The 13,714-nt window shown below is 39.2% G+C and overlaps 1 long non-coding RNA gene across 2 annotated transcripts in view; it reads right to left on the bottom strand.

Moving 5' to 3' along the window:
• Positions 1-1,271: 1,271 nt before the first annotated feature.
• Positions 1,272-13,714, bottom strand: part of LOC107141018 — a 98,721-nt gene continuing 86,278 nt past the window's right edge. Inside the window, exon 9 of one of the 2 annotated variants that reach the window (XR_007346769.1) lies at positions 1,272-2,357. This is a non-coding gene — a long non-coding RNA (uncharacterized LOC107141018). The remainder of the gene's footprint in view (positions 2,358-13,714) is intronic. The other variant, XR_007346770.1, reaches the window with a different exon arrangement.

The raw sequence follows: 13,714 nt of genomic DNA, 5'->3' as shown, positions 1-13,714 counted from the left end.
AGCCTGGGCAGATTAGTGAAATCCTATCTCAAAGTTTTAAAAAATAAAAAACGCTGGGGATGTAGCTCAGTGGTAAAGCACCACTGAGTTCAATCCCTAGTATTGGGGGTGGGGATGGGGAGATGAGGGAAGAGAAAGAAAAATATAAACAAAAAAACAAACAAGGGATGGTGATGTGCACCCATAGTTCCAGCTACTCCAGAGACTGACAGGAGGGTGGCTTGAGTTCAGGAGTTCCAGGCTAGCCTGGGCAAACATAGAAAGATTTGGACTGGTGCACACACACATACACACCCCAAAGAAGAAGAGAAAAAGAAAAAACACATAAAAATTTGGAAGACGCTATTTTAATAACAAATATGAAGAACATTCCAAGGGTTTGTTTTAAAGTTTGAAAGTAGGGTTTTAATATATCTTTTTTTTTGGGGGGGGGGAATCAATTGTGTGATAAATGATAAAGGGGTAAGAAAAAATATGTGGTTTATCAATCTGACTACCAGACTGAGCAAAAAGCCTTAAGTTATGATTCCAGCTGAGGGTTTGATTTCCACAGTCCCCCCNCCATGGTTAACATATAATTCAATTATATAAATAACAAATAGGAATTAAGTAATAATTGAATGTATAATTATGTTTTTGTGTAATATGAATTTAAAAAAATATATTTATTTTTTAGTTGTAATTGGACACAATACCTTTATTTTATTTATTTTTATGTGGTGCTGAGGATCAAACCCAGGGCCTCACATGTGCTAGGCAAGCTGCTCTACTGCTGAGCCACAACCCCAGCCCTGTAATATGAATATTTATATAACAGAAAAAAATGTGTATTTTTATAATATTATTTATGTAATTAGTAATAATTAATACATATGGATAAATAGAATGCCTTCCTTCATGTAATTATAAAAGAGCTCTAGCCAGATGCAGTGGTGTATGTCTATAATCCCAGCAACTTGGGAGGCTGAGATAAGAGGATTGCAAGTTCAAGGCCAAGCTGGCAATTTAGCAAGACAGTGTATCAAAATAAAAAAGAGTTGGGGATGTAGTTTATGGGCAAGGTCAATCCCCAGTACCACAATAAATAAATAAACAAAGAAGAGCTCTAATGTATTGCTTTTTTTTCTTTTAAAATAATTTTTACTTTTTTCATAAAGCAGGAAGCACTGTTGTGTATCTAACCCAGGGCCTTGTACATGCAAGGAGCACTTAGCCACGAGCCATATCCCCAGTCCTTTTTTTGCATTTTGTTTTAAAACAGTCTCACTAAGTTGCTTAGTGCCTCATTAAGTTGCTGAGGCTGGCTTTGAACTTTGCTTCAGCCTCTGGAGATACTGGGATTACAGACTACTAAAACCAGCTGAGATATCTTATAGAAGGGAAAGGGGCCCAGAAAAGAGACCCTGGCTATAAGGGGTAAGACAGAGAAGGTGTTGGGATGAAGCAGCTCGGAATTCTTTGGAAAGTGAGAACAATGAAGTGAGGCTGAAGATTAAGGACCTTTAACCAGGACCAGGATTGAGCACCTATCTGGCCTTTCTAACTTGCAGATGCCTGGGAATCCCATGAGGGTCTTGTTAAAGGGAAGATTCTGATTTACTAGGGCCAAAATTCTGCCTCAGAGTCTGCATTTCCAACAGGCTCCCTGGGAAGGCTGCTGGGTCTTAGGTTCTGCTTTCAGAAGCAAGATGTCTTCTAGACTTCTGAATAGAGAAAGCTGAGCAGTAGAGGCCACACAGATCAAAGACTCCCCCATGGGGCACATAATTTGGAATCCCTTTTTAGCTCTAGTTCAAATTCAAGGTTGCCTTTGCAGGTTCCCAGATAGTAAAAGGATTGAAGGATTGTGGAAAGTAGGGAAACGGATCCCAGATTTAAGGGCCTCTCTCCAAACATCCTAGATGCTGAAAAGAAAAATGTCTGCTTTTCATTTAAGTGAGGGTCCCAGTTCATCAATAATCAGAGATATCTGGTGAGGCAGAGGAAAATGCTAGCAGTAAAGTCCCCAAGGGGCTTGAAATAGCTGCTAAATTCCCTACAGGCAGCTTTTTACATGCTACCTAGAGGCAGCCATTGGGAGGTTTCAAAATACAGGGTTACTTCAATCAAGCACTTGCCAAACCAGACAACCTATTGAGAGAAGCTGCTAATTGAACTACAGAGGCAGAATGTTATCTGTATTGAGTTTAAAACAGTTTTTCAGGGGGAAATGAGGACAAGGCTATGTAGGCAAGAAGGGTTGGGTGTTGGCTTTGCAGAAAGCCGAGTTACACTTACAAACACGGTTGCCAGGTGTCCTGTATTGAACTGGACAGCGTGGTATTTTAGCTTCTTGTGTATTCAAATGAAGTCAATCCCTGTTTAAAAAAAAATCATTATTTCAGATGTTCTTTATCTTATGTTTTGATTGATTTTTAATCAGCAGAAGTTTGTAATTTCAGCTTTTAGTTACTCCTGCTAAGTACTGAGTAGACAAACATGACCTAAAAGAGCCTTGTAAGTCTTTTGAAATCTGAGGAATCCTTTTATTTATCTGTGTGCAAGTAAAATGTTCCAAAACTACTGTTAAGTATTCTGTTAAAAAGTAAAAGTCCTGGGCTGGGGATACGGCTCAAGCGGTAGCGCGCTCGCCTGGCATGCGTGTGGCCCGGGTTCGATCCTCAGCACCACATACTAACAAAGATGTTGTGTCCGCTGAGAACTAACTAACTAAATAAATAAATAAAAGAAAAAAAAAAAGTAAAAGTCCATCCCTTAGGAAGGGAGGTTACACCCAACAAACGTTTTTTTCCCCCCACTATTGGTGGGTGGATATTTTTACAATCCTATTCACCAGTGAGGCAGGGAAAAACACGTTTCTCTTAGGGGTAATAATAAGAGCTAATGATTGTTGAGGATTTACATGTGCTCGGCACTGTGTGAACTGTTTACATTCTCTGCTTCTTTTTTCACATCAATCATGAAAGAGAAATCAGAAAGATTCAGTATTGAGACTCTAAACCTGGAAGTTGTCCTCAATTCCTCTTTTTCTCTTAGATTCCTCACCTAGTGTATTAACAAGTTCTGTCAGCTATAACTCTAAAATATATTTTTAAAAACCTAAACTTTTGCTGGGCACAGTGGCACATGACTGTTTTAATACCAGCTACAAGGATTGCAGGTTCAATTCCAGCCTTGGCAACTTAGGGAGTCTCAAAAAGGACTGAGAATGTAGCTCAGTGGTAGAGTGTCCCTGGTATCTTTCTCCCCCCACCCACAAACACACCAGTATGCAACTTAACCTTTGCTGGTTGTGGTGGTACACACCTGTAATCACACATATTTAGGAGGCTGAGGCAGGAGGATTGCCAGTTCATGGCCAGTTTGGGCAACTTCATGAAACTGTCTCAGAATTAAAAATAAAAAGGGCTGGGGATGTAGCTCAGTGGTAAAGCACCCTTGGGTTCAATCCCCACTATGGGTGGTAGGTCTGGGGAGATTAACCTTTTTTTTTTTACTCTAACTCAATTCCTGATTGTCTTTCTTGCTTCAATGTTGCATTGTCCTCCAAACTGATGCCCCATGCTAATCTCTTTTTTAAACTTTTTTATTTGTTCCTTTTAGTTATTCATGGCAGTAGAATGTATTTTGATATATTGTACATACATGGAGTATAATTTCCCATTCTTCTGGTTGTACATGATGTGGAATTACATTGGTCATGTATTCATATATGAACATAGGAAAGTAATTCCGATTCATTCTACTATCTTTCCTATTCCCTTTCTCTCTCCCTTCCCTTCATTTCCCTTTGTCTAATCCAAAGAACTTCTATTCTTCCCTAATCACTACCACCCACTTTGTGAGTTAACATCAGAGGGAACATTCAGCTTCTGGTTTTTTGGGATTGGCTTATTACACTTAGTATAATAGCCTCCCCATGCCAATCTTGACCCTTAGTAGAATCTTCCCTCCTCCACACCATGGCCAGAATGATATCTTTATACAAGATATCAGATTATGTACTCTCCAGTGGCTTCTCTTCTGTTTTACTCACCTTTTTAAACTACTGTGCCCAAAATAATTTACAAGAACAATTTTATAGGAGGAAAGTTTATTTGTTGTTCATGATTTCAGAGACCTCAGTCCACAGATGGCCAACTTCATTCATTGGAGCCTGAGGTGAGGCAAAACATCATTGCAGAAGTGTGTGGTGGAGGGAAGCAGCCGGGAACATGTCACCAGGAAGCAGAGAGAGAGAGTACTCCACTCACAGTGATAAAATGTAAACCCCAAAGACATGCCCACAGTGACCTACCATCTCCAGCCACACCCTACTTGCCCTCAATGACCACCCAGTTAATCTCTATCAGGGGATTAATATGCTGATCAGGTTAATAAGGCTCTCATAATCCGATCATTTTACCTCTAAACTTTCTTGCATTGTCTTACACGAAAGATTTTTTGGGGGAACCTCTTATCTAAGCTATAGCAACTTCACATGTAAAATAAAACCCAGGGCTGGGGATATAGCTCAGTTGGTAGAGTGCTTGCCTTGCATGTACAAGGCCCTGGGTTCAATCCCCAGCACCACAAAAAATACATAAAAATAAAATAAAACCCAAAGTCCTTTCCAAGACTTTCCCTATAGGATCAGGCTTATGATTTCCAAGTGCAAATTTATTTATTGAGTACCTGCTATATGCAGGCATTTTGGATGCTGGCATATTGCTTCTGTGAAGAGCTTACATCCTAGTAGGAGAAAAAAAGAATCCAAGAAATCAATAGTATGGTATGGAGGAAAACAAGATGGGGAAAGGAAACTAGGGAGTGTTAAGTGACAGTGAGGGGCTACTATTTGCATGTCCAGGAGAGCCTTCCCAGGAAGAGGACATTTAAGCAGAAACCTGACAGAGAGGGAATGAGTCAAGTAGATTCTAGAGGAAGAACTCTCTGGCAGAGGGAACAGCATATGCAAAGGTCCTAAGGAAAAGGCGAGGTTGGCATGTTGGATGAACAGCAAGGAGGCCCAGGTGGCTAGAGCAGACAGAGAACAGTAGGGGAGTAGGCATAAGTCAGAGAGGTCTGGGATGTGAGTTAGGGAGAGGGCAGATCAGGGAGGAACTTATAGGCCTCCTCCCCTGGTGACTGGACTTCGAGCTGGTGGGAAGCCAGGGAATGGTATGAGTGGCCTAGTGACGTGATTGTGTAGAAGGGCAGATGTGACTGCAGGGAGACTTGTTCAGTATCAAAGTCAGAAGCAGTAATGATGGCATAGGCCAAAATGGTGGATGTGGAAGACAATAAAAGGGCTCAAGTGTTGCTGAATGGATGGTGAATGAATGAACTTTCCCATGCTCACCTAGGTAGAAAGTAATAGAGCTAAGATTCTCATGAAGCAGTCTGACTAGAGCCCTTCCTCTTAGCCATTAATGGGGTGAAAGGAGAGAGGCTATTGCAGTCCCTTGGGAGCTTCTTGTCTCTGAGAGTTAGCAGTTTCCCTTTGATGGAGATTTTGGGGAGGAAGGGAAATATTCTAATATTGGAAGCTTTATTGAAAAAGAAGACAGAAAAATAATTTCCTGGATACAAAAACATCTGGAAGGGGAAAAAATACAAAAAACAAAAAAAACCCCATAAACTTGTACCAATGTATTGGGCTGAGATTGGGGTACTGATTAATGACCACTTAAGCCTATGTATAATTTGTTTTCAAAGAGAATGCATTAAGGGAGTACTTTTGGACCTGGAAATTAAACTGAAAAAAATTGGAAAGGCTATGACTCAGTTACCTTTTCTAGGAGAAACTGGTTTAGATTAAAGCTAGACATATATAAAGTGAATATTCTGAGCCATCCATTCTCTGACTTGCACTTAAATCTCTAGCTTCCTTAGGGATGGCTGCTCTCATGATGCAAAACTTACTCCTTAGTGTTATTTTCCATTTGCTAAGTGGTTGGATCCATTTGAGCCAAACCATGCCTTTGTAGACTTGGTTGCTTCTTTTGGAAGTGTTTCATCCTTCAAACTAGGTTATAGAAACATGAGCTGAATTAGACACACAGCTACAGAAAGCAGATTTCTGCTTTCAAATTTAAGATGAAAACCATGAATATTCAAAGTATTCCTTTCACATTGAAACTAACCAACTTGCTTGGTAAAATTCTGTTTCCTAACAGTTAGAAATTGGTGCTGGAGGAGGCAGTAGCCTCTATTATGAGCAGAAACTAAGGTCACGCAGAGGAACATCTGAATCCAGCTCTGTTCCTCATAGTTGGGTGACTATGGTCAAGTTGCTGAACTTAGTTACTTTTCTCACCCACAAAATTCATGTCCCCATAATTGCCTGGTAGGGGTGTTGTGAGGGTGAATTGAAATGATGTTTGTGGTGACACAGAGTGATTTATTTGATGGGTGGAAATTCGTAAATTGATGGAGGGCTATTTCTTGCTTTTGTGGTTTTGTGTTTTATTCTAGCTCTGTTGTTTCAGGGACAGGGTTAACTATATAAGTTGGGAGTGAATGAATGAGAATGAAAGACCAAGCCAGAGGGATGTCTGGACTCTGAGGAGTAGGTCAGGATTCATCTTAGGTGAACTTGGACAAGTGGTCACCTCCCTGAGACGAACCTGTGGTGAAACTGAGATGTCTGTGTGAGAGAGTTGGCTGCCATTTTGGTGCCACCTATAGGTGGAGAGGCAGGTTAGAAAAAGGGCTGAGGATGTAGCACTAAAAAAAAAAAAAAAAAAAATCAGGGTGAAGCTGGGCATGGTGGTGCCCACCTGTAGTCTCAGCTGAGGATTGAGATCAAACTCTTGAGCCCAAGAGTTTGAGACCTGCCTGAGTAACACAGAAAGATCCTGTCTCCAAAACAAAATAAAATTGCTACATATTATTATTTTGTATGAATGTACCAGGATTCATTTAATCCATATCATTTAGATAGATAATTAGGATGTTTTTAATTTTTATTTGACAACTGTGTAACAAATAAACTTATGGTACGAATTATGGCATTTATGATTATTTTCCTAGACCAAATTCCTAGAAATTGAGTTAAATATATATATTTTGAGCATTTTTGATACAGATTACCAACTTGTCCTCCAAAAAGGTTGTTGGTCTCTAATAGCAAACAAGATGGCCTGTACCACCTCTAGATGATGGCCTGCTGGTCATGATGTTTTAAATCTCTGTGGATTTAATGAACTTTATTGTTGAGAGCCACAGCCGAAGGGGCCCCAGCAAACTTCCAGCTGCCAGCAAACTTCCACTGCGGCATTTGGTGGCCCGTACGGGGAGAACCCGCGACCTTGGCGTTATCAGCAACTTGTGGTAGTGTTGGGGTATTTTTGCTGATGGTGTCATCAGTGGTACAATTTTTCCAAAAGGAGCTATCACTGAACTGCTTGCAGAACTTGCCTGGACTATGTATCACTTGTATGCATTGTGAACTCACTTTATGCATTGTGAACTATCTGTTGGTGCAGCGACTTGTGGTAGTGTTGGGGTATTTTTGCTGATGGTGTCATCGGTGGTACAATTTTTCCAAAAGGAGCCATCAATTGGCTTGGTGTATCTTCCTCCCTTCTGCTTGTCATGGTTGTTCAGCTAAAATTTGGGGGCCAACAGAGGTGAGGCAAAGAACCTCACCGCCCCCCCCGTTGGTACAAAGACCTATGCACAGGTGTGGCTGTATGCTGAACCGGTAGTCAATAATGGGTAAGATCCAATTGCAATGGTACCAACCTAAGACAGGAGGCTGACGCCTTGAGGTCAGCTCATCCGATTACAGGTAAGGACCATATGTACTATTGGACAACCTAAGGCAGGCAGGGTCCCTAAGCCACATGCTTGTTGTTTAAACAGAGAGGGGGAGATGTTGAGAGCCACAGCCGAAGGGGCCCCAGCAAAGTTCCAGCTGCCAGCTGATGATTGGCTCACAGTGGCCCCAGCAACTTCTAGCTGCCAACTGATTGGCTCCTCTGCGGTGATGCTCATTGGGCTGTTTCCCCGCCCTTTCAGACCACGGAGCTGCTCATTGGGGGACTTTTTTTTGCTGCGCCCACACGACCCAGCCAATCCGCCTCAAGAGCAGGAGGAGGGGGGGAGGTTGAGAGGCTTGTGGGAAGCCGGTGGTGGCAGTTGGGCTCTGAGGGTTTTTCCTGAGGAGCTGTGTGGTGTGGTGTGTGTGTTCTAAAAATAAAGTTCATTTCTTTTGACAAGTGGCTCCTGAATTGTGCCCAGCCAGACTGCGGAATTGTGCCCAGCCAGACTGCGGCACTTTATTTTACTCCCCACCCCCCGCATTTACAGTAGATTTAGAGATTAAACCCAGGAGCACTTTGCCACTGAACTGCGTCCCTATTTCTTTTATTATTTTTATTTTGAGACACAGGGGCTTTGTTAAATTTCCCAGGCTGGTCTGGAATTTGAGATCTTCTTGCCTCTACTTCTCAAGTAGCTGGGATTATAGGGCTGCATCACTACAACTGGCAGTTTAATGAATTTTAAAAGGCTATATTGATGTTTTGCTTGATATTTGGTTACCAATGAGAATGAAATATTTTTCCTCATGCTTAATGATCATTGGTATTTCTTTTGTGTGGATTTTTTTTTTCATGTACTTGGTCTTTTTATCTTGGTGTTTTTTTTTTGTTATTCATTTGGAAAAGTTTGTAATATATATTGCATGTATTTGTTCCAACTGTGTCTTTTTTTTTTCTTTTACAAATTTATCTTCTTTTCTTTTTTGTATATATTATAAAAGTTGGGCTGGGGTTGTGGCTCAGTGGTAGAAAGCTTGCCTCGCATGTGTGAGGTACTGGGTTCAAACCCCAGCACCACATAAAAATAAATAAATAAATAAAATAAAGATATTGTGTCCAACTACAACTAAAAAAATATTTTAAAAAAATTTTAAGGGGTTGGGGTTGTGGCTTAGTGGCAGAGCGCTTGCCTAGCATGTGTGAGGCACTGGGTTTGATTCTCAGCATCATGTATAAATAAATAAAAGGTCCATTGACAGCTAAAAAACAAAATTAAAAAAATTAATAGATGCTCAGTATAAAAGTATTAATTTTTTTGATATTGTATAAATACTGACAGTTTCCCAAATTCCTTTCTTTCACATTGAGAATTTGGTGTATATTTCTACAAATGTGTTTTTTCCCATCCATATTCTACCAATTGCATTTTTTTTCAAAGTTGGAACCATGTACAAAACTATTTTTAACTCGATTCCTCACTAACTATATCTTATACATATCTTAATCCCAATATGACAGCTTTAATATCTTTTAGTTATGTACTATTATGTGACATATTGTATTTTTTATGATATAAAGTTTTACATTTTATTTAGTCATATCTTTCAGTTTTGTGATTCTGGGTTTGGTAGTAGAGTTTGAACCCAGGGCCTATTCATGCTCTACCACTGAACTGCACTCCCAGCCCCCAGTCTTTTTTAAATTTTTATTTTTTAAAATAGTTTTTTAGTTGTTGATGGATCTTTATTTTATTCAGTTATTTATATGTGGTGCTGAGAATCAAACCCAGTGCCTCACACCTGTGAGGCGAGTGCTCTACCTTTAAGCCACAACCCCAGCCCTTTTGTTAAATTTTTAATTAAATTAAATTTATTTATTGGTGCTGAGGATTTAACTCAAAGGATCATGTATGCTAGGCAAGTTCTCTACCACTGAGGTACATCCCCTGAACATTTTTTTTTTCTTTTTTGGTGGTACTAGGGATTTAATTCAAGGATGCCCTACTCTGAGCTACATCCCCAGCACTATTTTTTATTTTATTTTGAAATAGGATCTCACAAAGTTACTGAGGCTTGCCTCGAATTTGAGATCCTCTTGCCTCAACCTCCTGAATACCTGGGATTACAGGCATGTGCCACCATACCTGGCCTCCCCAGTGCTTTTTAAACTTTGAGACAGGGTCTTATGGTGGGAGGCCACCATGCCCAGCCCCAGCCCCAATCTTTTTTAAAAATTGCATATTGCTTAATGCTTATGCTCTGAAAAAGATTCTCAAAAATTTTTGTGAGAATTCCCCAAAGATTCAGGAATTTATCCTTCATTTTAAGATATGTGCTCTGCTGTGAAAAATGTAGACTATTGACACATTTTTGTAAACTATAGGAGTGTAAGCATAGGAAGAATATGGTAAACCTTGTTGTATAAACAAAAGATGTAAAAATATCTTATTTTAATAAAATAAAATATAAATGAAGTACCTGTTTAATAAAATATAATGAAGTACCTGTTAAGTGAATTAAAATTGTAGAACATTACCATTTCAGTTTATCCCAACAGCTGATTTTTACAACTTTAAAACACATCAATAATCTTTGAAATAGAGAATTCTTACTTCCTCTAAACATTCATGAAATAACTAGGTTAGGTGCCAGAAATGCAATGATGAAAACACACACACACACACACACACACACACAATCTCAGCTCTTCTCCAGTTTTGTCAAGTGAGGAGAAAATGTTATTCAAATATAACAACCTACAGTATGCATGATTATAGAAGAGCATACGACAATATGAGGTGATTAAGAAGGATTTATTCTTGTCGGGTGTGGTGGCACACACCTGTAATCCAAGTACCACTGAAAACTGAGGCAGGAGGATCTAAAGTTCAAAGCCAATCTCAGCATATTAGTAAGGCCCCAAGCAACTCAGCAAGACCCTGTCTCAAAATTTTTAAAAAATATAATGAAAAAAAAAAATGTCTGAGGATGTGGCTCAGTGGCTAAGCACTTCTGGGTTCAATCCCTGGTACCAAAAAAAAAAAAAAAAGAAAAAATCTAGCCTTGACACGTCCTGGAAAGCTAACCTGAGACAAGTCAGTTGTTCTGTGGTTGGGGGATAGGGATGACAGATGACTGGTAAAGGGGCAACATGCAGGAAAGCAGCAGCTACAGGAGCCTTGAAGAAGAAGTACAAGCCTTGGGCTAACAAATGCTTGAAGACAGGAAGGATTGTGGGGGAGAGAGGAGAAAGTATTTAAAGTAGTATTTAAATTGAAACAATTTTCCTCTTTTTTTTTTTTTGAGAGAGAGAGAGAATTTTAATACTTATTTTTTAGTTTTTTTTGGGCGGACACAACATCTTTGTTTGTATGTGGTGCTGAGGATTGAACCTGGGCCTCATGCATGCCAGGCGAGCGCGCTACCGCTTGAGCCACATCCCCAGCCCAATTTTCCTCTTTAATAATGGTGTAGCTGGGTGCAGTGACAGACTGTAAATCCAGCTATTCAGGAGGCTGAGGCTGGATGATCATAAATTTGAGGCTGGCCTGGGCAAAAAAGAAAAGAAAAAAAGGGGTTGGGGTCGTGGCTCAACAGTAGAGTGCTTGCCTAACACATGTGAGACCCTGGGTTGGATCCTCAGCACCACATAAAAATAAATAAATAAAATAAAGGTATTGTGTCCAACTACAACTAAAAAATAAACATTAAAAAAAAAGGAAGAAAGAAAGAAAAAGGCTCAGTGGTGGAATCCTTGCCTAGCAAGTGCAAGACTCTCAATTCAATCCCCAGTACCACAAAATGCTTGCTCTACAGGGAATATGAGAGTCATTAAATGATCACTGAAGTCCCAGAAGTCCCAGTGTTTGAGTGTTTGGCCTGGTGATGTAGCTCAGTGGTAGAGTGTGGACTTTGCATCTTCGAGGCCCTATGTTTAATCTTCAGCACCTCAAAAAACAAACACAAAACTTGAGGATTTCCAGAATATAAATGCTAGGTGGAAGAGGTTAACCTAGCAAGTGTTCCTGAGCTGGAAGTAGAAAAGCCAGAAGTGATTCAGATTGGGAAAACAAGGCCTTTTGAGGAAAAGATAATGGTACTCAGAATACCACTAAGAGATGAAGGAAAATGAAACTGAAAGCATATCCATTGGATTTTGCAACAAGGAGGTCAATCATTTTTGCAAGATGCCTTAAATGTGCTATTTATAATCAGTCTCATGCACCTTCAGAATTGTCTGTGTCTTTTGCCTGACTAGGAAGGGTCTACTTTAGATCCATCCCAAGCTTCTGAAAATCTGAACACATTCTAGCAACAATCTGCATAATGTTACAAATGAGACCATTATAAGATAAACACATTTTGACACGGCATTTATTACAAAATGTTTTTATTTCAGAGAGAACTAACTGGATTCATGGTTTTTAAAAAAGCATGTATTTCTTGTGTAGTGCTATATAGATTTCTGATGAATCTAGATGCTCAGAAGCAAAGTTCATTGAGATGTGTTACTTTAAAGAAAGTATGTTTAAAGCCAGGCATGGTGATGCACACCTGTAATCCTAGCAATGTGGGAGCCTGAAGCAAAACGATAACAAGTTCAAGGCCTGTCTGGGCAATATAGTGAGACCGTGTCTAAAAATAAAAACTAAAAATAACGGGAGATTTAGCTCAGTTGTAGAGTGCTTCCAGGTTTGATCCCGGGACACCCAAGAAGAGTATGTTTAATACAGAAACCAGCTACTGAAAATTGTATAACCCTTCCCCTATATTTGCAGAATAGTCTAAAAATGTCCCATACAACCATGAAAGTAGTTTTCTAAACCAAAATGATTTTGTCATTAAAAAGTCATTCTCAAGATAAAAATCAAGTACATAATAATTAATGAACTTAACAGAAATTCAAATCAACTTTTCAAACAATTGTAAATTACATCATTTATTCATCTTTACCTGAATTAATAATCTGTTAAAGGCGTTCATGGAGTTATTCATCAGAAAGAATATATATTTGGAGGCCAAGTTTGTGGCTTAGTGGTAGAGTACTTGCCCTAGCATAATGAAAGCTTGGGGTTCAATCCTTAGTACTATAAAAGGGGAAAAAAATGCACACATTTAGGGCTGGGGGTGTGGCTCAGTGGTAGAGTGCTCGCCTAACACATGCCCTGGGTTCTATCCTCAGCACCACATAAAAATAAATAAATAAAAGGTATTGTGTCCAACTACAACTAAAAAATATTTTTTAAATGCACACATTTAATCATCATAGCTGAATGTAATTATTGTTAAAATATCAGAACAGTAGTATATTTCAGAAATATATAGGTAATGACTTTTAAAGCTTTATTAAGGCATCCTCTAAAATGTAGCTAAGTAACTGGACATTTACATTAACTGGACATTTACATATCACTGTTAAGATCATCACAGTAAGAAAAATTATAAAGATATAAGATAAATTATATATATGCACATATAATTATATGCATATACGTATGCACATAAATATATATGTGCATCTCATTTTCTTTCGGAAGATTTAGAACTTCTCATTCTATTTTTTTAAAAAATTGAGAAATGAACAGATATTTGATATTAAGTGGTTCAATAGGACTACAACATAAAAGCTGTACTTTTATATACATTGTTTCATTTTAAAAATCTATAAGTTTTAATAACAAACTTCAGGAGTTCCCTAACCCCTTTGGTACTAGGGACTGAACCCAGAGGTACTCTAATAAACAAGCTACAACCCCAAACCTTTTTATTTTTCATTTTGAGACAGTCTCTCATTAGGTTGCCCAGGCTGGCCTCCAACTTGAGATTGAGCCTCCGGGGTTACTGGTAGTGTAGGCATGCATCACCATGTCTGGCTACCTCAAGAGTTTTTTTTTTTTTTTTTTTTTGGAGAGAGTAGAGAGAGAGATGAGAGGAGGGAGGGGAGGAGGAGTATTGAATTTTTATTTT

Source organism: Marmota marmota, unplaced genomic scaffold (genome assembly GCF_001458135.2).
Source record: "Marmota marmota marmota unplaced genomic scaffold, marMar, whole genome shotgun sequence".
Lineage (NCBI taxonomy): Eukaryota > Metazoa > Chordata > Mammalia > Rodentia > Sciuridae > Marmota > Marmota marmota.
This window is presented reverse-complemented; position numbering and strand designations above follow the sequence as displayed.